This window comes from Caretta caretta, chromosome 1 (assembly GCF_965140235.1).
Source record: "Caretta caretta isolate rCarCar2 chromosome 1, rCarCar1.hap1, whole genome shotgun sequence".
NCBI classification, from domain to species: domain Eukaryota; kingdom Metazoa; phylum Chordata; order Testudines; family Cheloniidae; genus Caretta; species Caretta caretta.
The window spans coordinates 104,719,363-104,742,893 of NC_134206.1; the positions used below are offsets into that span (position 1 = coordinate 104,719,363).

Below are 23,531 nucleotides of genomic sequence, written 5' to 3' on the forward strand. Positions count from 1 at the left end.
TTTATTTATTATTGTATTGTGGTAGCACCTAGAAGCCCCAGAGGTCAGGTTGTCCTTGTACTAGGCACTGTACACACAGAGATCAAAAAGATGGTTTCTACCCCAAAGAGTCTAAGGCTATATCTACACTACAACTTAAGTCAGCAAAATTCATGTCCCTCAGGGATATGAATATTCCACCGCCCTGAGCAACAAATGACGCCAGCGTAAGTGGTATTGTGCACAGCGCTATGTCAGCAGGAGAGCTCTCTCCCGTCGGAAGATACACGAGTGATCTTACAGAGGTGCAGCTGCATTGGCACAGCTGCACCACTGTAAGCTCTCTAGTGAGAGCATAGCCTAAGTCACTGCATATGGCCAATATATGCCTGGCCTGAGAACCACCCAGTCCGTCATTATCTTTAAACAAAAGTTCCCTTATCTAATCCCTCTCCTCCCTTCACATCCATTTATGTGCCTGTATCCACACCTCCGCTTAATAGAAGTTGATTGTTTAATTAACCTTCCACTAAGTAAGGTGTGTTCCAGCATGCACCAAGAGTGTTGTTTCTTGAGGCTTGCTTCCATTCAGTGTGGAGGACTAGACCTAGCTCTTGACTTATACACATAGCCTCTGCTCACACTGGCACTGCATGCAATAGTGTCGAGCTCCCTGCTGTACTCCATACAGGGATGGGCATTCTACACTACTTTCTAAGTGCCTATGGATTTATGGCATCACGCTCCAGAAGAGAAGTGTTGCTCTGTGTAATCTGTGAGTACTGTATGTTGACCTGGTTATTGGGATGTTTACTGTATGAATATATTGGTTTAGTTTAACAGCGGAGGACAAACACTTGGGGGTTGTAAAGAGACTATGCCAGGACAGGAAAAGGCATGGGAACACAGGAGATAAAACCCTGGTAAGCTGAAAAAAGGATCACTCTCACAAGTGGGGACAGGGGGAAACCACAATGAGACACAGGCATGGAGGTGTCTGAAGAAGTTAGGCATGCCTAGGTTACCATCAGGGGAAGGTGAGCCTTTAGGTAAGACAGACATGTTGGTTTACACTCCTTCTCTAAAAGCTTTGCTTCTACTGCTAAAACAAACACCACTTTGACTTTAAATATTCTGTTTTGTCACTGGATACCAATGGTCACAGACTCCTGAAGGGAAGAACCCCAGGTGTCCAAACTTGGTCAGACCTGGAGACTAAGTACAACAGATATTCATGGCATTGTAGCCCAGAGAATCCCCACCCTTCTCCTTTCAGTCTGTTCACAGACTGCAACAGTTGTTAGGTGCTTTACAGCTGCTGCAACTATTAAGATGACCACGTGGTCCCTATTTTAGCATCCTGTTGCTTTTTCTCCTTAATTCAGCCAAAACGTTGTATTATTTTTTTATAAAAATAGGGACCACTCTTCTGTTGGTAATAGCTTATCTAAAGTGATCTCTACGTAAAAGAATAAATGGACACAAATCAGATGTCAAGAATTATAACATTCATAAACCAGTCGGAGAACACTTCAATCTCTCTGGTCACGCGATTACAGACATGAAAGTTGCGATATTACAACAAAAAAACTTCAAAACCAGACTCCAGCGAGAGACTGTTGAATTGGAATTCATTTGCAAATTGGATACAATTAACTTAGGCTTGAATAGAGACTGGGAGTGGGTAAGTCATTATGCAAGGTAACCTATTTCCCCTTGTTTTTTCCTACTCCCCCCCCACCCCAGACGTTCTTGTTAAACCCTGGATTTGTGCTGGAAATGGCCCACCTTGATTATCATACACATTGTAAGGAGAGTGATCACTTTAGATAAGCTATTACCAGCAGGAGAGTGGGGTGCGGGGAGCATTTTTTCATGCTTTGTGTGTATAAAAAGATCTTCTACACTTTCCACAGTATGCATCCAATGAAGTGAGCTGTAGCTCACGAAAGCTTATGCTCAAATAAATTGGTTAGTCTCTAAGGTGCCACAAGTCCTCCTTTTCTTTTTATGAATTTATTGGATCACCAAGAAAGAGGAGCTTGTAGGGAGCAGCAATGTCTTGCAGGGCACTGGGCAACCAAAGGTCAATGCGAGCTACCTCCAGAACAATATGCATGTTTGGAGAAATTTGAATACAGTTCAGTTAAACTCTTTATAGTATTTGACGTTCATCTGTTTGAGATTTGTGGGTCAAAGTTCAGTCTCAGCTGAGCAGTCTGGACTGCCATGGTGGTCAGTAACTGTGCTAGTATATTTGCATATGCATATGCACTAGCCGATTTATCGAGGTATGCTGGTTTCCAAGTGCCTCTTAGATGGAATTCAATATCTCACTTTCACCATATTGGGTGCTATGCTTCTCATTCCTCAGGAATTATATTTTCCAAGGTATTTAGACTCTTTAGGATACAGGTAGGTGCCTAATGGGATTTTGAGATGTGTCTAGGCAGGATGGGTACCTAACTTGTTTAGGTGCTTTTGAAAATCCCATACACCCCTATCTGTATCTTCAGATGCCAAAATAGCTTTGAACATCTGGCCTCTTACCCTTAGATTTTCTCTATGTCTAGAAGTAAACATCATTAATACAGTAATTTTCTTCTGTGCTGAACAATGCATAGTTGATAAGTGGGGTGAAATATGCTATGGTATTTATATGCTCTATAACCTACCTGTATATCTTAAATCTGGACCCTAAAAGTGTCAAAAACTCAGACTGCTAGAAGCTGGGAGGGGAAGACGGGATGGATTACTCCAATTCCTCTGTGCTGAACACTCTCCGTGAAGCTCTGGTACGGGCCACTGTCAGAAGCAGAATATTGGTCTAAATGGATTATTGGTCTGATCCAGTATGTCAGCTATCTTCTTATGTCAAAAGAAACACGCTTGTTTGCTTTTTTTAAATGGATTTTGTATATGTATGTTATTCTTCAGACATGCTGTATTGCATGAAATGAATATATGGTAGGTTGTAATACATAGAGATGTCAATAACAAAACATGTACAGATTGTATTCTCTTATTAGCTTTTTCACTTTTCTCTGCAGAAATTGTCCATGTCAGTTTTAATTTCTACTGCCCAAAAGGGACAACGAAGTGACAAGTGAGAACTAACCAGATGGCTGTCACAAATACACCACAACTGAGAATTAGTGTACAGTTTGGCAGTGCATCTTAGAAAAGTTAACAGCCCTGAGTGAAAGCTGTTAAAATGTGATTCAGGAATTTAAGAAATACAATTCATTTAGGGATAAATACTGTTATGGACCAAGCAATTGTAGCACTCATCGGCTTTATGGGGAGTTACAGGAGCTCAGCACTCAACAGGATTTGACCCTTGTCTTTTCTTGCAGGAAGACTAATTATCTACAGTAGGACAAAGAAAGTTGGCAAACATAAATAAATAAGTACCAAGAGACAGACATCAATTACCTTAAAATCTTAGTTCAGATGCTTAGAAAATACAGAATTAAATTCAATAAAAGAATACTGGATAGAACCTTTATTTGGAAAGGTTATTTCCTTCTCATCATTTCTGATAGCCTTCACTACCTCTGCTCTGGTGACTAAATTGCAATTGGCTTTTTGCAAGTTGAGAATTAGAATGGATTGCAAGTCCTTGCACCTGTGTAACTCCAACCTGTTTTCAGTGTGAGAGTAAAACAGAAGACAGAGAAAGGTACATGTCTATTTGGAAAAGAGAATATTAAAGAGCTGAGAGATTAAAACTGAAGATTAGGAGGTGGATCTATTACTTTTTTTCCCAAAAAACTAAAGGCCTTGCTTTCAAAGGTATATACAATACAGTACATGCCAAAAAGAATTCAGTACAATTTGACTTGTCTGAAAGAATAACTGATTTTTTAACCCACCATGATAAGAACAGAGGTGCCTTATCATTGAGTGACATTCACAAAGGGCCAGATTCTGGCTTACATATGCATGTGTGCACGTAGGCATGCACACAGGGCATTAGGGACACAAAGAACTCCTCCTCCAACTTTGTACCACTTCTGTTCAGGTGTCTCAGTGACAGGCATATTCATTGCTCCTTTCTAAGGTTCCATGCCAGTGGTAGCTGCCAGAAAGAGGTCATGGGGCGGGGGGGAGGCTGTAAGATTAAATCAGGTGCCAGGCTCTGCCCCACCCTGACTTGCTTTTGCATACTGAGCATGGAAAATGGAAAGTAGTTGTATTGCACTCATTTTCAAACGTGGTACCCTGGGACAACCACGTGGACTATTTGGGAGACCTCCAGCAGGATTCTGATGGACTCACCTTCTGCTCCCCTTCTGATATGCCTTATAGCATAAGGAAGAAACTAGCCCTAAGATTGGCAGTTTCATCCTATTACTACTGATTATGATAAATACCAAAGGCAAAATTCTACTTTTGCTTAAACCTCATGGTATCCCTATAGCACCTTGCTGGTTTTCAGGAGATGGCTATGGAAAAGTCCTATTCAGCATGAGTTTTATACAGACATTACAAGGAAATAGCTCATTCACTATCATACAAGTGAATTTATTAAACTTTACTAACATGGGGCCAGATTCTGGTACCCTTGCTCACAATGAGCTCTCTCTCAAAGCAAGTCATCTCACTGAAATCAGTTGGATTGCTTGCTTTCAGAGAAAGTAGCTTCTAAATAGAAACATTTAAAATTAAATTCTGGAATTTACTGACAAAATGTATTTACTAAGAACTGATGCATTTAACTATGAGCCAAGTAAGGACTAGCAAGGAATGAATAATTTAGAATATGTAAGGCAAAATCTGGTTCATAGCAACTTTTAAAACTGCCTGGCCATGACAGGATTTGGTGACTCCAATGATGAGCCACAGAACTTCACCCAGAGGGGAGACTGTGGTATGTCATGGGAAATGTAGTTTGGTCAGTGAATGCAGCCCATAAGAGAGAATGGGGGCAAGAGGCACCCAAACTACAACTCTAGTTAGGCACCATGGCAGCTCAGGCAAAGACAAAATTATGTCCAACTGTCCAGAAACAAAATGCGTCAGTTCAGTTACACAAGATGAAATATTTTGATCTAGATCACCCAATCCAAATAAAAATATTTCATTTAGCGTTTCCTTACTGAAAATTGAATGTTTTCTGCAAAGTCAAATGTTTCTGCCCAAAAGTCAATATTGCAGAAACCACATTTTCCATCTAAACCCTTCCAAATATTGTGAGGTGAAATTCCCAACCAGTTGTATTTGTTGCACGTTTGCACTTTTCTGGAAACAGCTTGGTATCAATGAAAGGTGCTTTGCAAATTACTATATGAAAATATGGCCTGAAATGATAGTCTTTTATCAGTCTCTATCAGTGCTAGTAAGTGTAATTAAGATTTTAGGCCAAGATTGTATAATGATCCACTGGTGATAGATATTTTGAAATTTGCATAGTGCGTGAAAAGGGAGGAACTGTGGGCAGAGAATTCTATGAAGCTTCAGTTCTATCAGGCTCATCCTGCCAATGAAATTTCTGGAAAGATAGAGAGGGTTTCACAATGTGTGCATGTCTATGTGTGTGGGAGGGGAGGAGCTGGGGACAGGAGGGAATGAGAACTTTTGTTTACACGGGGTAAAAAAAAACCCAAACCCTGCTAATACAGGCCTCGATCTTCCAGTGAACTCTGAGAGAGTAGGCATCTGCCCCACACAAAGATCATTTCAGGATCAGTGAGTAACATTGTATTTTGAAGTCTGGATTCTCAATTTTTAGGTTAAGGATTCCTCACAATATGAGAAATGGAATATCTATTACACTGTAGAACCATCTGAAGGAGTGTGGTGCAGGACTGATCATGTGGGAGAGTTTAAACAAGATTACACAAAATATCAGGAGAAATACTGCAAGGAATGGACTTGATTAGGCAGCAGGATGCACTAGGTAACCTAACAGATTTTTCCCACCCCATCTTTTATATTTCTGTTCCAATGTAACTATTAAGAGGTCTTTGGGAAACAGCAAAATAGGAAGTTGGCTGCCAAAATCTGATTGAGTCACCAATACAATTATTCTATCGTGAATAAAATTGAACACCTGTAAAAGGGATGGTATTTACATAGAGTTGAGGGCTTTGAAAGCTTTCAGGAAATGCTAGGATGACCACAAAATACACAATCAGCACAATCATTTGCACAACTTCATGGTGAGCAGGAGCCAAATATCAACCAACCATCTTTTACTTATGTAAATACCACACATTCTCAAAAAAGCAGTGACTTTTCAAACTTTATAAATCTCCTTTAACCACTTCATTACACAGATTTTAGCATTTTACTTAAAAGCAAATGTTCTAGGTGCTGAAGTTTGTGGATGACCAATGTATATAAACATACATGCCCCCACAGAAAAGCAAATATCAGTGGGTTTGAATTAGCACATAATTATTTATATAATTTGATAATCGGAATTAGGTGGTAAAATGTCATATTCAGCTGTCCACAGACTCATACATGAAAACAAGCTCTTCAGCTGAAAAAATAAAGCAGTGAAAGACAAGAAGCATAGAAAGGTTTCCATGCACAGAAGAGAAAGAGGTGGAAATTGTTCCAACCAATTCCATTCTAAGTGTTTTTTATCAGTGTAAAGAATGACATGAATTTCTGTGATTGTTAACTTTGTTCCATTCCATTCAGGTACATAAATTAAGACATAATTTGTAGGACATCTGTAACAAATATCATGTGCTACTAAAACATATTTATTGGTAATGGTTTATTAATATGGTGCTCGTCTTACTCCTTTGTCATCCTTTCAATCTTTTCTGCCAGTTTCTGTCACAAAACAGGACTTTATGAGTCAATAAAATTAGGCATCTCTTATCCTATTATACTGAGAAATGTTTAGACAGTGGAATATATGCTGAGGCAAAATGTTTATGTCTTCAGTTTTCATGGTTATCTGAGCCACTCATTATCTATATAACAATACCTCAGTTCTGATTTCCATTTTATAAATAATTGTAATCTTCACCTAAAACTGCTTTGCTAGTTATTTTCTGCAGGGGCATAGGAAATGAGTATGAAAAATATTAACAGACATTATTAAAATAATCATTTGAGTGTTTGAAATTCAAATAAAGTGTAAATATTTTTCCCCTCTATCATATCTATTCTACATGAATGATGCTGTAGGTTGAGAAAAATGATAGGTAACAAAAGAAAGACATTAAAATATTGTCTGAGGTTTAACTTGCAAATAGCAAGTCCTCCACAGGGTACAGCTCAGCAGCAAAACATCTGGTTTTCAAATCCATGCTATTTCCTTGGTATAATTCTATTTAATTCAGGTTCTTATACTGCCCTCATCACCATGGTATCTGTGAGACTTCCAGGTGGGCACTGAGTGATGAGGCTAACATCTATCCTAGGTGGTTCATTTTCTCTCTCCATAATTAAAAGATATGAGAGAATTTCACATTTTTAGCCTTCTATAGCAATTCATAAAATCATGAAAATTTACCATTATTTTTGTAATTTTGCAACCATTTAGACAAAAAAATAATGGTAAAAAGTCTATAATAAAGGAATTGTTGTATTGTTTCATAATAAGAGATGATTATCTTAATTGTTCGCCCCAGTGTCCCCAACAGTTCCAATACTGCAGAACCCATTTATACTGCAGATCCTAAACATAAAAAAGAAGCTTACAAGAAGTGGAAGGTTGGACATATGACCAGGGAAGAGTATAAAAATATTGCTCGGGCATGTAGGAATGTTATCAGGAGGGCCAAATCGCACCTGGAGCTGCAGCTAGCCAGAGATGTCAAGAGTAACAAGAAGGGTTTCTTCAGGTATGTTGGCAACAAGAAGAAAGCCAAGGAAAGTGTGGGCCCCTTACTGAATGAGGGAGGCAAACTAGTGACAGAGGATGTGGAAAAAGCTAATGTACTCAATGCTTTTTTTGCCTCTGTTTTCACTAACAAGGTCAGCTCCCAGACTGCTACGCTGGGCATCACAAAATGGGGAAGAGATGGACAGCCCTCTGTGGAGATAGAGGTGGTTAGGGACTATTTAGAAAAGCTGGACGTGCACAAGTCCATGGGGCCGGACGAGTTGCATCTGAGAGTGCTGAAGGAACTGGCGGCTGTGATTGCAGAGCCATTGGCCATTATCTTTGAAAACTCGTGGCGAACCGGGGAAGTCCCGGATGACTGGAAAAAGGCTAATGTAGTGCCAATCTTTAAAAAAGGGAAGAAGGATGATCATGGGAACTACAGGCCAGTAAGCCTAACTTCAGTCCCTGGAAAAATCATGGAGCAGGTCCTCAAAGAATCAATCCTGAAGCACTTGCATGAGAGGAAAGTGATCAGGAACAGCCAGCATGGATTCACCAAGGGAAGGTCATGCCTGACTAATCTAATCGCCTTCTATGATGAGATTACTGGTTCTGTGGATGAAGGGAAAGCAGTGGATGTATTGTTTCTTGACTTTAGCAAAGCTTTTGACACTGTCTCCCACAGTATTCTTGTCAGCAAGTTAAGGAAGTATGGGCTGGATGAATGCACTACAAGGTGGGTAGAAAGCTGGCTAGATTGTCGGGCTCAACGGGTAGTTATCAATGGCTCCATGTCTAGTTGGCAGCCGGTATCAAGTGGAGTGCCCCAAGGGTCGGTCCTGGGGCCGGTTTTGTTCAATATCTTCATAAATGATCTGGAGGATGGTGTGGATTGCACTCTCAGCAAATTTGCGGATGATACTAAACTGGGAGGAGTGGTAGATACGCTGGAGGGGAGGGATAGGATACAGAAGGACCTAGACAAATTGGAGGATTGGGCCAAAAGAAATCTGATGAGGTTCAATAAGGATAAGTGCAGGGTCCTGCACTTAGGACGGAAGAACCCAATGCACAGCTACAGACTAGGGACCGAATGGCTAGGCAGCAGTTCTGCGGAAAAGGACCTAGGGGTGACAGTGGACGAGAAGCTGGATATGAGTCAGCAGTGTGCCCTTGTTGCCAAGAAGGCCAATGGCATTTTGGGATGTATAAGTAGGGGCATAGCGAGCAGATCGAGGGACGTGATCGTTCCCCTCTATTCAACATTGGTGAGGCCTCATCTGGAGTACTGTGTCCAGTTTTGGGCCCCACACTTCAAGAAGGATGTGGATAAATTGGAGAGAGTCCAGCGAAGGGCAACAAAAATGATTAGGGGTCTGGAACACATGAGTTATGAGGAGAGGCTGAGGGAGCTGGGATTGTTTAGCCTGCAGAAGAGAAGAATGAGGGGGGATTTGATAGCTGCTTTCAACTACCTGAAAGGGGGTTCCAAAGAGGATGGCTCTAGACTGTTCTCAATGGTAGCAGATGACAGAACGAGGAGTAATGGTCTCAAGCTGCAGTGGGGGAGGTTTAGATTGGATATTAGGAAAAACTTTTTCACTAAGAGGGTGGTGAAACACTGGAATGCGTTACCTAGGGAGGTGGTAGAATCTCCTTCCTTAGAGGTTTTTAAGGTCAGGCTTGACAAAGCCCTGGCTGGGATGATTTAACTGGGAATTGGTCCTGCTTCGAGCAGGGGGTTGGACTAGATGACCTTCAGGGGTCCCTTCCAACCCTTATATTCTATGATTCTGTGAACCCTGGGCAATAATTCTTATAAGGGGCACCCTAGCAATTAGACAGGAGAACTCAGCATTTGTCCTTTACCATTCCCCATAATAGAATGTTCATACATAAGTTTTAGGTGGGTGAAGTGATGGTCAATTTACTGATGAAAAATGTTGTATACTATGGCCAACATATGCTAAGATTTAGGTACACACGCAACTTGTTGTGCTATGTGGCGTCCCATTAAAGCCAATGAAACTTCTTGCAGTGCATAAAGTAAAGCACCAGCCTATGCCTTTTCAGGACTGGTTGCGTAGAATTTTTTTTACTTAAAGGGGAAGATCAGAAGTCTTTCTGAAGGCTCCCAAAACAACATCATTTATGAAGATGAACCATAGGCCAAGGAGATCAGCTACAGACAATTCTGATGTCCACATTAAAAAAAAAAGTCAAAAAATTGGAGAGGCTGCAGACAAGAGCCAGTAAAATGATCTGAAGAGCTGGAGAAAATGCCCTATGAGAGACAAACAGGTTGATCTGTATAGCTTATCAAAAAGAAGGTGGAGAGATAACTTGATCGCAATGTATAATTACCTTCAAGAAGAGAAAATACTGGATATGTGACAAGATGGCCAATGTTCATATGGTAGGTCCTGCGCTTTTCTTGGGAAGGAGGGAGGGGAATAAGATGCCACCCTTTGCCCCTGCTCTTGGGTGCCGAAGGCCCCGCTAGTAGTCCAGGAAGGTGGTAGAGGAGCAAAGCAGGGGAGGGTCTGGGTTTGCTCCTCACTCTGAGTCCCAGCCCCTCTCAACCCCTGTGGGTTTCTTACCCTCTTCCCCCTGGGGGGGGGGGGGGAGTTAGAGGCTGGGGGAGAGTCTCGTCTTCCTTATTTCAGTTCTCTGGTCTTTCAGCTCTCACAACACATCTCCAAGCTCCAATCCTCTCTCCTTCCTCCTCTCTCCCTGACTGCCTGAATCAGGGGGGTTTATTAGGTTCCTGACAGGGACTTAATTGACTACAGGTGCTTCAATTAACCTGTAGCAACCCTCCCTAGTCTACAGGAAAGCACAACTTAATTAGCCTAGGGCTTATATATTTCCCCTCGACCACTGCTACCTGGCTCTCCTGTATCACAGGTACGACAGGGCTCTTTAATCTAGCAGAGAAAGGAATCAGAAGAATGAATAGCTGGAAGCTGAAGTCAGACAAAATCAAATGAGAATTAAGGCACACATTTTTTAATAGGATGATTAACCACTGGAGCAAACAGCTTTGAGAAGTGGTGGATTCTTCAAATCAAGGCTGGATGTCTTTCTGGAAGACATGTGTTAGCCATACACAAGCTATTGGATTAAACTCGGGGCAACATGGGTGAAAGAATCATAGAATCATAGAATCATAGAATATAAGGGTTGGAAGGGACCCCAGAAGGTCATCTAGTCCAACCCCCTGCTCGAAGCAGGACCAATTCCCAGTTAAATCATCCCAGCCAGGGCTTTGTCAAGCCTGACCTTAAAAACCTCTAAGGAAGGAGATTCTACCACCTCCCTAGGTAACGCATTCCAGTGTTTCACCACCCTCTTAGTGAAAAAGTTTTTCCTAATATCCAATCTAAACCTCCCCCACTGCAGCTTGAGACCATTACTCCTCGTTCTGTCATCTGCTACCATTGAGAACAGTCTAGAGCCATCCTCTTTGGAACCCCCTTTCAGGTAGTTGAAAGCAGCTATCAAATCCCCCCTCATTCTTCTCTTCTGCAGGCTAAACAATCCCTGCTCCCTCAGCCTCTCCTCATAACTCATGTGTTCCAGACCCCTAATCATTTTTGTTGCCCTTCGCTGGACTCTCTCCAATTTATCCACATCCTTCTTGAAGTGTGGGGCCCAAAACTGGACACAGTACTCCAGATGAGGCCTCACCAATGTTGAATAGAGGGGAACGATCACGTCCCTCGATCTGCTCGCTATGCCCCTACTTATACATCCCAAAATGCCATTGGCCTTCTTGGCAACAAGGGCACACTGCTGACTCATATCCAGCTTCTCGTCCACTGTCACCCCTAGGTCCTTTTCCGCAGAACTGCTGCCTAGCCATTCGGTCCCTAGTCTGTAGCTGTGCATTGGGTTCTTCCGTCCTAAGTGCAGGACCCTGCACTTATCCTTATTGAACCTCATCAGATTTCTTTTGGCCCAATCCTCCAATTTGTCTAGGTCCTTCTGTATCCTATCCCTCCCCTCCAGCGTATCTACCACTCCTCCCAGTTTAGTATCATCCGCAAATTTGCTGAGAGTGCAATCCACACCATCCTCCAGATCATTTATGAAGATATTGAACAAAACCGGCCCCAGGACCGACCCTTGGGGCACTCCACTTGATACCGGCTGCCAACTAGACATGGAGCCATTGATCACTACCCGTTAAGGACCTGTGGTATAAAGGTGAAACTAGATGATCTGATGGTCTTTTCTGGCCTTGAACTGGGTTCCTCTTCCCTTGATCTTAATATTGGACAATTTTGCACACAAGAATGGAATGACTCTTTTTATACTACAGTTCAACCTTTGCTAACCAGACCATTTTTTACATGGCATCCAGGGGTGAGGGAGGAAAGACAAATCAATGGCAGCTGAGAGGCAGGCAAGGAAGGATTGGTGGGGGTGAGAAGTAGCAGTCAAAGTTAGAAGAAAGAGGGACATTGTGATAATTACATAAGAATAGTGGGAAGAGCTGAGTAGTGGTGCTGTGACAATTTGTGGAGAGGATCAATAGCTGCTGTAAAAACAACTGGAGGGTAGTTCTTCCCCTGCTGACCTTAGGAACTCTATAGGAGAGCAACACTTCTCTAGACAGAATGTGCTCTTGTAGCTAAGCTGAGAGCCACAGGAACAGAGAAGGGAAGCTTAGCTAATGTGGGTGATTGTGCTGTCTGAACCAACACAGCTTTGTATGCCTGGGTTCCTCCTGTGGCCAACTGCTTTGGGGATTTCACTGGAACAAGGAAGGAATCCAAGCGGGTTTCAAGGAGCCTCTGATTGCTTTACCCCAAAACATATTTCCGTGGGGAGGCAGCAGTAGAAGGATCGGGGGTAATGAGGCTTTCTCTCATTCCACTCTTCCTTTGCACTGCTCTATTCCCTATCACTACAGCTACCACCTGCTCCCTCACTGTATGTCATGCCTGTTCTGCAGTCTGGTTGGGTGCTGCTGGGGTCATGCCCACAGTGCCTCTTTAGACCTTTGGGCAACAGAGCAGTCTTTATGCTCTCTAACTGAATTTTTTGCCTGGGATTTATGGGTATGTCCACGTGGCAAAAACTTGGGCTTCAGGGGCGCGGGCTGTGGGGCTGTTTTATGTGGGGCTGCTTTTTAGACTTCCAGGCTTGGTTTGGAGACCAGGCTCTAGGGCTCTGAGGATGGGAGGGGCCCAGAGCTCAGGCTCCAGCCCAGAAGGCTCTAGCCCCTTTTCTACATAAGGACTAGATATACTTTGGCCCTAATTTAAGACATGGGTGTAAAATAATTGGAAGGAATGGAGGAAGGGAAAATCTGACAGATTAAACAATTGCAATAGCTATTTTTATGCTGTAGAACAGTAAATCACACAAAACAAAGATGTGGATATGACAAAACAATTGTACTATATATCTGTTAAGAGCACATGGCAATAAATATCTGTGCACAGTCAATTTCTTATTACCTTTTGCTATATTGTTATTGCCTTAACAATAAAAAAATCAATAAGTAAAGCATGAAAAAAAAACAATTTTGCATTGTACATTTTCAATTATGTCAACAGGTGCCTTGTGGCCAGGATAGGCACTGCCCTCCTTTTAGTTATAAATCTAAATAAAAATAATATAATAAAACATTTCATTGCTAGTGTCTGGCTGTTTTGTTGTTGTTTTTTTACCCACCCTGAATAATAGGGAAGGCTTCTGTTAAACTTAGACTTGCCTTTGGATATTTTATGAGAATATCTTTCAAATATTTAGGAGCTCTTTTCTTTTCTGCAAAAGCTGTATTTCATCTGAACACATGGAGATTTACACAGAGTGCTCTCATTAACACTAATGGAAACATAAATCGCTGTGCACCAGGACTCCCATAACATGTTTTAAACAGGTGCAGAATAAACACCATGCCAAATACACTCCAGGCCTTGCATCTAAATTCAATAAAGAGGAAAGTAAATGTTTCCCAGGGCCATATTTTGATTTAGTAGAACAGTGAGTGCTAAGAGTGAGCCATGCTGCATAAGCTTAAGCAGGAACTATGTCAAAGGGCAAAATACCTTGACCTTAAGCAACATGTAGGTTCCCAAGTCAGACATATAACAGATCATATATAATGCCTTCCTAGGTTTTATATTTTTACCACATTAGCTAAAACATTTACTATATCACTGTTTTTACTTAGAATCAGTCCTGGCCTCTAAAATCATCCAGGCAGCTATTCTCTGCTTTATCTACTGAAGGGACAGTTAAAAGAGTAAAATATAGTAAAGGCGGATCTATTTTTAGTAAGTAGAAGAGTTCAACCTTTTCCTCAGTGGAAAAGAGTGTCATCTCCAATAAGACAAAATGATTGATACTGAGCAAAGAAGGAACAGCAATTGCAATATTGTCCAAAGCTAGCTTCTCTGACAATGAGAATCCTTTCCTTCCACTAAACACTTCCCATCCTGTATGTATTGTTTCACTAAAAGAGAAAAAGATTATATCCCAGCTGCTGTCAGTGTTCTTACTGTGTTCTGTGGAAGGATGTTGCTTTTGAAAAGTTCTATCAATACTTTTTTTTCATTATTACCAAAAGAAGGCTTAGAAGTCTTTGATGTCTTCTTATTGGTATCATTACAGATTTCTAAAACTAGTTAACAGTTCTGTAGGTTTTATTTAGCACCATATTGAAATTCTGAGTTTACAGTGAGATCTGTCAGGGATAGGTTTGTTCAGACCAGAAATGATACAGTCTTCATTACTTTGTTTATAATAATTTCTGTGGTCAGTGTCTAAAGCAAGTGAATGAATGGCTTAAATTTTATTTTCCAAATGTAGGCCAAGTTTTTAACCTGGATATTAGATTCCACAGGGTAAAACTCAACACATCTATCTTGTGCTTTTCTATAGACTCAGCTCTGTTTGGAGAAAAAAGTAATTCTTGTAAACATAAATCACTTATTACTGGTGATGCTTTGGCAAATGGTTGACTCACAGCATTTTATCAAGGAATTTTCTTCTCCACAACAATGAGCAAGAGGCCACAGATTTCAGATTCTATTTATAACCTAACAATGGAAGGCAACACAAAATCAATCTAAAGAACATGTGTGCAAGGGCATGTGGATTTGCATGCGTGCTTGTGCATACGCATGGGGGAAATCTGTCTAACACAGAGTATATACTTAATCATTCGCTCCTGATACAATGTTCCCACTCTGCTATAAATCAGGCACATTGCTTCTGCTGCTCAAGGAACATTTTTTAAAATATCCTTTAGCACAGGCTGTTCCAGGTGTTCAAATCCTGGTTATCTTGCTGTGACACTTTGGGGAATCTGTCTATGTACCATTTATGAATTCTGATTCATTTTAGGAACTTGATGTGTAACTAAACCCTCATTGCCATTTGCTGATAGGCATCATGTCATATATCACACACCTAACACTTTGTCTGGAAGCACGTTCAGGACATTCAAAAGGGAGTAGACTGAATGACTTTTCCCTGGTAGAGCAAAGAATATGCCTAAGAGACTGACCAAGCTAAGGAGCAGGAGTGGTTTAGAGCAATGAAATCCCCTGCAGTAAAGAAGAGTAAAGGAAGAGGTGTTAGAACAGTGGTTCCCATATTTTTTCTGTTGTGCCCGTCCCATTAATCGTAATGGAATCTATCTTCACCCCCACCAGGAGCCACGCTTAGGAGCTGGGGCAAGAAGTGGAGCCGAGGCCCAGAGCTGGGGCCAGAGCACCACTGGGGGCAGAGTAGGGCTGGGTGGCACTTCCTCCCTGCCTCCCATGGGGGCTGGCCTGAGCCCAGCCATGCTTCCCCCCTCCACCTGTTCTTCCGTGTCCTCCTAAGGTGGCATGCCCCACAGTTTGGGGACCATTGTGTTAGGAGCGACTGTTGAAAGCAAACAAACTAACAAACCCCCACTTCCCTAAATGTATGCTCTCTGAGTTAGGAGTACCTGTTGAACTCCAGACCTGAACAAGCAAAGGAGAGCTTGTTGTGGGGGTAGGGAGGAGTGAACCTGACAGCAGAGTAGGTGGAAAGCAGGGTCTTGGGACCCTGGAAGGACTGACAAAACCCAAAGGGCTCTCGGAGTGTTGAGGGTTCTGGAGGGAGATTTTTTGCATACGCTTTTTGTTGTTTTTGCTTGGAACTGTAAGTCTCTAGGCTTTCTCTATGAATAAGTATGTGTACTTACAAAGTTACTGTTCAAGGCCTCTGAGTTCCTTGCTGTAACTGTCACATGTTCCTGAAGGAGTAAACTGGAGTACCCACAAAAATGGAGCTCTGGGAAAGGGTGTGATTATTTTTTTAGAGAGACCGGGGAGGAGGGGCTCAATTGTGGTCATGGGGCCTTGGGCAGCTAGACGACAGGGTCCCACTTCCAAGAAAGGGCATGAGATAGTGATTCTCAGATGTGAAAGTAAGTTAAAGGATTTACTGGTACGCTGGAGTCCTGAGCAGGAGGCATGGCCTCAACCTGAAAAGGCAGGGCCTTAAATCTCCGGGCCCTTTAAATCTTGATTTAAAGGGCCCGGGGCTCCAGCTGCAGTAGTAGCGGCTGGGAGCCCCGGGCCCTTTAAATCACCCCCGAACTACCAGATGCAGAGGCGGCTGGGAGCCCCGGGGCTCAGGAACGATGTAAAGGGCCCAGGGCTCCAGCTGCCGCTACTGCAGCGGAGCCCCGGGCCCTTTAAATCACTGAGGAGCCCTGGGGACTCCCGGCTGCCACCGCTACCCTGGGGCTCTGGCAGAGCTTTAAGGGCCTGGGGCTCCGCTGTGGTAGTGGCTGCCAGAGTCCCAAGCCCTTTAAATCCCAGCCTAAGCCCTGCTGCCTGAGCCCTGGGGTAGTGGCAGCTGGGCTCCGTAGGGTAGCCCTGCCGCTGCTACCCTAGGGCTTTGGCAGCAGGTCTCCAGAGGGGATTTAAAGGGCCGGGGCGGTAGTGGTGGCTGGAGCTCCGAGGCCCTTTAAATCCCCACCGGAGCCCTGCCACCGCTACCCCAGGGCTTCGGCAGCAGGGCTCAGGTGGAGATGTAAAGGGCTTGGGGCTCCAGCAGCCGCTACCGCCCCGTGCTTTTAAATCCCCTCCGGAGCCCCCGCCGCCGCTAGACTAGAGATTTAAATTGCCGTCTGGGAAAGCTGGGGCGTACCGGCTTACTTTCACCTCTGGTGATTCTGAACCCCAGCAGTAAGCTTAAGAGGCCAGCGACAGTACCTGGATGCTACTCAGACTGACTCAGTGTACTTAGAATCACATTTGGATCCAAACTCAGCAGCCAGGTGAGAGTCCAGCTGGGGATGCTTACACTTGCTATGAGCTTCAAAGTGTGATTAAAATGTTTGTTACTGAAATGGAACCTACTTTGCTAACTCTTTATTTGAAGTGTTGTACACCTGATCTCCTTTCTGTTATCATCTCATTTATGTTTGTCGTTCACGTACAGATCTTTAAACACACAGCACTGTGCTCAGAAACCATTTAAAGGAGAAAGCTGGAGGAAGCACAGTGCTGTAGATCTACCATACCATTTTTGAATGATTCTTTAATATATTTGGGCAGTACTTCCTGGAAAGTCTTGGTATCCACAAACCCCAAAGCATATTACTGTACTTTACTAGAGTGCTTATATTAAGAGCTGCTCAGCTCTATACTTTGATAATGAAACAAAAGGCCAAGTTGCCAAGTATATCACACACACACACGAAATCTCTGCTGCTATTAAACTAAAGCAGGCCTGTGTGATGAAGTGGGAGAATATTTATTTGTCTGTCACGGCTGTGTCAGTCAGATTTCTAAAATGATGACACTCTTGTGCCTGTTTTTCTTCTATATCACAGATTCTCCTTCTGCTGTAAACAAGAAGCTGAGGACTCTGAATGGGAAGTGATTATAGCTGAGTTAGTAATTTTTTCTTAAAAGCAAAGATGAGAGGCTATAGTGAAAGAATTTACTTCAGTTGCTCCTGTTCCTCTTCCACCCCAGCTTTAGGCTCACCTTCTTGTATACTCATTTCTGCAGTCTATTTGTCTGTCCTTTTTCTACTTCCGGGTATGCTCACGAAAGGGTCAGAGGAGGCTCGCTATCCACCTACTATCTTTGACATCTGTACAAGTTTCAGGTGTTCAGCACCTAACAAAAGATGCTCGGCACATCACAGGATCAGATTCTAAAGATTAAATCCCAAACTGTGTTGTGCTAGTATTCAGAGGGAAGGGAATAGAAGACATTTTTGCCACCATGCTAGCAGCAAGGTCTGTTTAACTTGTTGATCCACTGACCACAACCCCTTTGTGGTGGTGAGGTAAGTTTATGGTTTAGTGCAATGGCTCTCAATCTTTCCAAGCTACTGTACCCCTTTCACAGGGCTCTGATTTGTCTTGCATACCCTCAAGTTTCACTTCACTTACAATCTACTTGCTTACAAAATCAGACATAAGAATCCAAAAGTGTCACAGCACACTATTAATGAAAAAATGCGTACTGTCTCATTTTTACCATATAATTATAAAATAAATCAACTGGAATATAAATATTGTACTTACATTTCCGTCTATAGTATATAAAGCAGGATAAACAAGTCATTTTCTGTATGAAATTTAATTTGTCCTGACTTAACTAGAGCTTTCTGTGTAGCCTGTTGTAAAGCTAGTGAGATATCTATATGAGTTGATACCCCCTGGAAGACCTGTGTGTACCCCCAGGAGTACAAGTAACCTGGTTGTGAACACTGGTTTAGTGGAGTGGTTATACCTTCTATTTGGATACTGTACATCCAGCAAGTGTTAGCTAAGGTTCATAAGTATTAGCTAAGGTGTTAGCTAAGGTATTTACTGTTGCTCAGAGAAACCACAAAGTGCATAACACATTTTTCTCCTAATCTCTGAGTGCTTTCAGGGTACAATAGACAGCTGTTTAACCATGGTGGAAAGGCCAGGGCAGGATGTGGCTCTAGTTGACTCTTTATTGCTCATGATTTAAAGAAGGCTACAACCTTTCCAAGAACTCCCCTGCAGAGGGAAGAAACCAGGTACAGTATATTTAAAGACCCCTTTATACATTCCTCACATTTTTAAATTCCTTTTGATGTATATGGTGTAGTCAGTAAATGGAAGGCAGAGGAGTTGCCTGAATCTTTCCTTGACAAGCTACTCACTATTTTTGACTTTGTAACAACTTTGGTGAATGATTTATTATATTTAACCATTTTGGAGCATGCATTGTTTCTCTATTATATTTTGTTGTTACTGTTTGAGAACTATAGTGTTTCCTACTGTAAGAAAAAAACTGAACAATGACTTAAAGCAAATAAGCTTAGCTCACAATTTGATTCATATTTTATAATATATTTATTAACTTTTTTTAAAGTTATAACCACACAAAACAAGTTAGAGTTCCATGCTGCCTACTAGAAACTTCTCCACGCTGGGGAAGGTGTTGAGTTGCACTTATTCTGTGGGCATTTTAGGTAATTTTATGCCTCAAGGAGAATGAACAAGACTACTTGTGTGACTGACTGCTTACCAGGTGTGAGTGAAAGGTTCACAATCTGGCCCTGTGGAGATTGAAGCAGTGACCTTCATCACAAGCATCTGCCACTTGAGTTTAAGGAATCTTTAGCAGTCTTTTAGGGTATGTCTACACTGGAATAAAAGACCATCAGCACCGGTCCCTTCCTGGCTGGATCAGGTCAGGTGACTCGGGCTTGTGGCAATGGGCTGTGGGGCTAAAAATTGTTTTGGCTTGGCCTGGGCTCTGGGACCTCTCCCTGCTTGCAGGGTCCCAGAGTTTGGGCTCCAGTCTGAGCCTGAATGTCTACACAGCAATTTTACAGCCCTGCAGCCCAAGCCTCACAAGCCCAAGTGAGCTGACCCAGGCCAGCGGTGGGTATTTAATTGCTATGTACACATACCCTGAGTCCAGAGAGCCAGATAGGTTCATATACACTAAACTAGTATACTAAACATATGTTCACACTTATTGTTGCCTTATATCCTGGGGGAACATCTTTATAGTTATAGTCTGTACTACTAAAAATACTATTAGGTAAGGTAAGGTAACTATAGAGGCCTAGAAACAGGATCATATTCAGGATGAGTGGGAGTTTATGGCAGTTTCATCTCTATTACTGTGGCAATTGTTCTTCTTTACCATTTACCCCATCATTTAAAAAGAACAAATAAATACAGTATTTAGGAAAGATTACACTGACACACATAAATATCTTCTGCAATGAGGTCACAGAGGGAGTCTGAGGACCTGGTTTGGCCTAAGTTTCCAAAGGTGTGACAGAAGTAGGGGTATAAGGCATAGCACTTACTAAAAGTTAATACCCCTAAAGTTTTATGAAGCAAAGAAAGCCAGCCTCATATAGGCTATCTTTTGGGAAGGGTTTTTGATATTTTTGTAATTGTTGTCTCTCCAATGCTAATCAGTACTATCACCATCATATGGTAATATCGATACACTAAAATTCACTATTGGATAGGATATTGGACAGGACCAACTTTACTTCCAGGAATATGTGAGAATGTTCTCTGAACTGTCTCCTCATTATCAGAGAGAGAGACACACACACAAGGAAGGAAAATGAATCACACTCATATGCACTGTTAAACTGTCTTATACAAGTTCATTTGCAAGGCAAGTGGGTTTCACAGCTGAGAATAGTGTTCGTGCTCCAACAGACATTTACTGTATATCTATCCAATTACTTTAAGTATTATAGGAACTTTATGAAATTATTAATAATTTGATTTTCTTCCTATTAACCATTAAATTATCCACTCCTTTGACCTTGCATGCCTTGGAATTGGCCTGTATAAAGACATTATCACAGTCACAGGTAGGTCATTTCAAAGTGAAGTACAACATACATACTGTGTTTGTCTAAAGACACGGATAACACTTTTTGTTACATATGTGTTGTTATGAATAGCAGATTTACTTAGGCCTACGAAGACTCAGAGTTAAAAGCTAAACATGTTTTTATTTTTTCTTTAGCACCTGACTAGTAATGTCACAAATTATTGCATTTAAAATGGATGAGCCCAAACCTGCTCCCATTGAAATTAAGGGGATTTTTTGAGCACAATCCAGCTGAAGATAAGAACATAAAAATGGCTATACTGGGTCAGATCAATGATCCATTTAGCCCAGTATTCTGTCTTCTGACAGTGGCCAGTGCCAGATATTTCAGAGGGAATGAACAGAATAGGGTAATTATCAAATGATCCATCTGCTGTTTTCCAATCCCAGCTTCTGGCAGTCAGACATGTAAGGACACCCAGAACATGGGATTACACCTCTGACTATTTTACCTAATAGCCATTGATGGGCCTATCCTCCCTGAACTTATCTAATTCTTTCTGATGAACAATAAACATGGGTTTTAAATATCTCATGCATTCTTTGCTGCTGTTTTTATTCTCCTAGATAGAGATGTGCATTTTCTTTGACTAAGAATAAAAGAGTTCTTTTTCAAATATTTTGAGACAAAAAACAAGGATTTCATAGATACAGAGGGCAGTTTGAGGTGAACAGTAGGGTAGCTGTCACATTAAAATAATTCACTAAAGACTTTTGTATTCTCTAAATTCAAAAGACAATGCAAATTATGCACCAGGATGTGAGAATGTTATTTTTTCTAATGCCCCATCTGCACTCCCATTATAACCATGATTTGCTACCCATTTACAGCATAAAGGTGTCCCAACAATGCTTTTACATGGTTTAGTTCTGTCTAAACAGGTAATACCAAACTGTATTATAACACATTTGGGCATAACTGTGTTATAATGATTGTCAGACTGGTAGTGTAGTGTAGATGGGGCCCAGATGTGTTATATTCCCTAAACATGAATCGCTTATAAGCCTTTCTATGTTCTTTTGTAATAATGGAGGTATGATCTGAAGAAGATTTTGGAAGTCTTGCTTGGAGCTGAGAACATTTGGGTTTTCAGTTGAAGGGATAAAGATCTAGAGAGTACAACTGGTCAGGAATTTTTCAATGGAATATTTTTCGCTGAAAAAATGCCAATTTATTGAAACCACATGGGTTGCAAAATAGGGTCTGTTTTGATTATTTTCCGGACTAGAAAAAATGTTAAGAAAAATGTTTGAAATTGTCAAAAATACTTAATGTTGATATTTTCAAAAACAAATTCTAGTTTCCCAGTTTCAAATGGCATTTAGTTTAGAAGTCTAAGCTAATTAGGTGGAAAAGAAAAAGAAAACAGGTCAAAATTGAAATGAATTATTACAAAATCATACAAGCAAAATGTTATAGTTGACCCAAACTGAAAACAATTTAGGTTTTTTTTTCCAATTTGTGAACATTTTCAAGATATTGGCTTTTTGTCCCAGTTCAGAACAGGAACAATTTTCAAACAATTTTCAAACTCTGCTGGATGGAGTCAGCAGTAGTAAGGTCCAGGTTCAATATCTAAGGGGTCCACTTAACAATAGAAAACATAACTGGCTTGATCTCCCACCCAGTAGGGAACACCTAACACCACCTCTGAGTGACTCGAAGAGGAAATATTTCCCCTCTTACAAGCACTGAGGCTTTGTCTACACTGGCACTTTTTTCCCTAAAACTTTTGTTGCTCAGAGGTGTGAAAAAAGACACCCCCCTCCCCAAAGGACAAAAGTTTTAGTGATGAAAAGCACCAGTGTGGACAGTGCGTCATTGGGGGGAACAACACTCCTGAAGACGAAGCTACTGCCCCTCACTGGAGGTGGTTTTATTTTGTCACCGGGAGAGCTCTCTCCCTGCGACAAAGAGTGGCTACACTGCACACCTTAAAATGGTGCAGGTGCAGCTGCAGCGGCACAGTCATGCAATTGTAAGATGCACAGTATAGACACAGCCTGAGTCTGTGTATGACAAAACAAAACAATTAAAAGGGAAAGGGAACCAAGAAGTAATTTGGGAAAACACCACAATGACATTCAAAAGCATGTGACCATGAGCAAACTGGATCCCACAGTGCAATGGGCACTGTTCTTTGCCTCACTTTCCCACCTTGTGGTGGGAAAGTCCAATGAATGACTGTCCCTTTAAGATATCACTCTTCTCTCCATCTTTTGCACCTCACTCACAGTTGGCTGTCCTTGGTTAGTGAAAACTCAGTGTTCAGAGGTGTGTTCATGGGGTTTGTCATAAATATAAAGGGAAGGGTAAACACCTTTAAACCCCTCCTGGCCAGAGGAAAAACCCTTTCACCTGTAAAGGGATAAGAAGGTAGGATAACCTCGCTGGCATCTGACCAAAATGACCAATGAGGAGACAAGATACTTTGAAAAGCTGGGAGGAGGGAGAAAAACAAAGGGTCTGGGTCTGTCTGTGTGATGCTTTTGCCGGGGACAGAACAGGAATGGAGTCTTAGAACTTAGTAAGTAATCTAGCTAGATATGCGTTAGATTCTGTTTTCTTTAAATGGCTGAGAAAATAAGCTGTTCTGAATGGAATGTAGATTCCTGTTTTTGTGTCTTTTTGTAACTTAAGGTTTTGCCTAGAGGGATTCTCTATGTTTTGAGTCTGATTACCCTGTAAGGTATTTACCATCCTGATTTTACAGAGGTGATTCTTTTACTTTTTCTTCAATTAAAATTCTTATTTTAAGAACCTGATTGCTTTTTCATTGTTCTGAAGATCCAAGGGTTTGAGTCTGTGTTCACCTATGCAAATTGGTGAGGATTTTTATCAAGCCTTCCCCAGGAAAGGGGGTGTAGGATTTGGGGAGGATTTTGGGGGGAAA

The 23,531-nt window shown here is 41.7% G+C and overlaps 1 long non-coding RNA gene across 1 annotated transcript in view; it reads left to right on the forward strand.

The window, feature by feature from the left end:
• LOC125638691 (uncharacterized) overlaps window positions 1-23,531 on the forward strand; it is a 140,531-nt gene that overhangs the window by 109,013 nt on the left and 7,987 nt on the right. The window contains exon 2 of the long non-coding RNA XR_007357280.2: window positions 18,658-18,799. This is a non-coding gene — a long non-coding RNA (uncharacterized LOC125638691). The remainder of the gene's footprint in view (window positions 1-18,657; window positions 18,800-23,531) is intronic.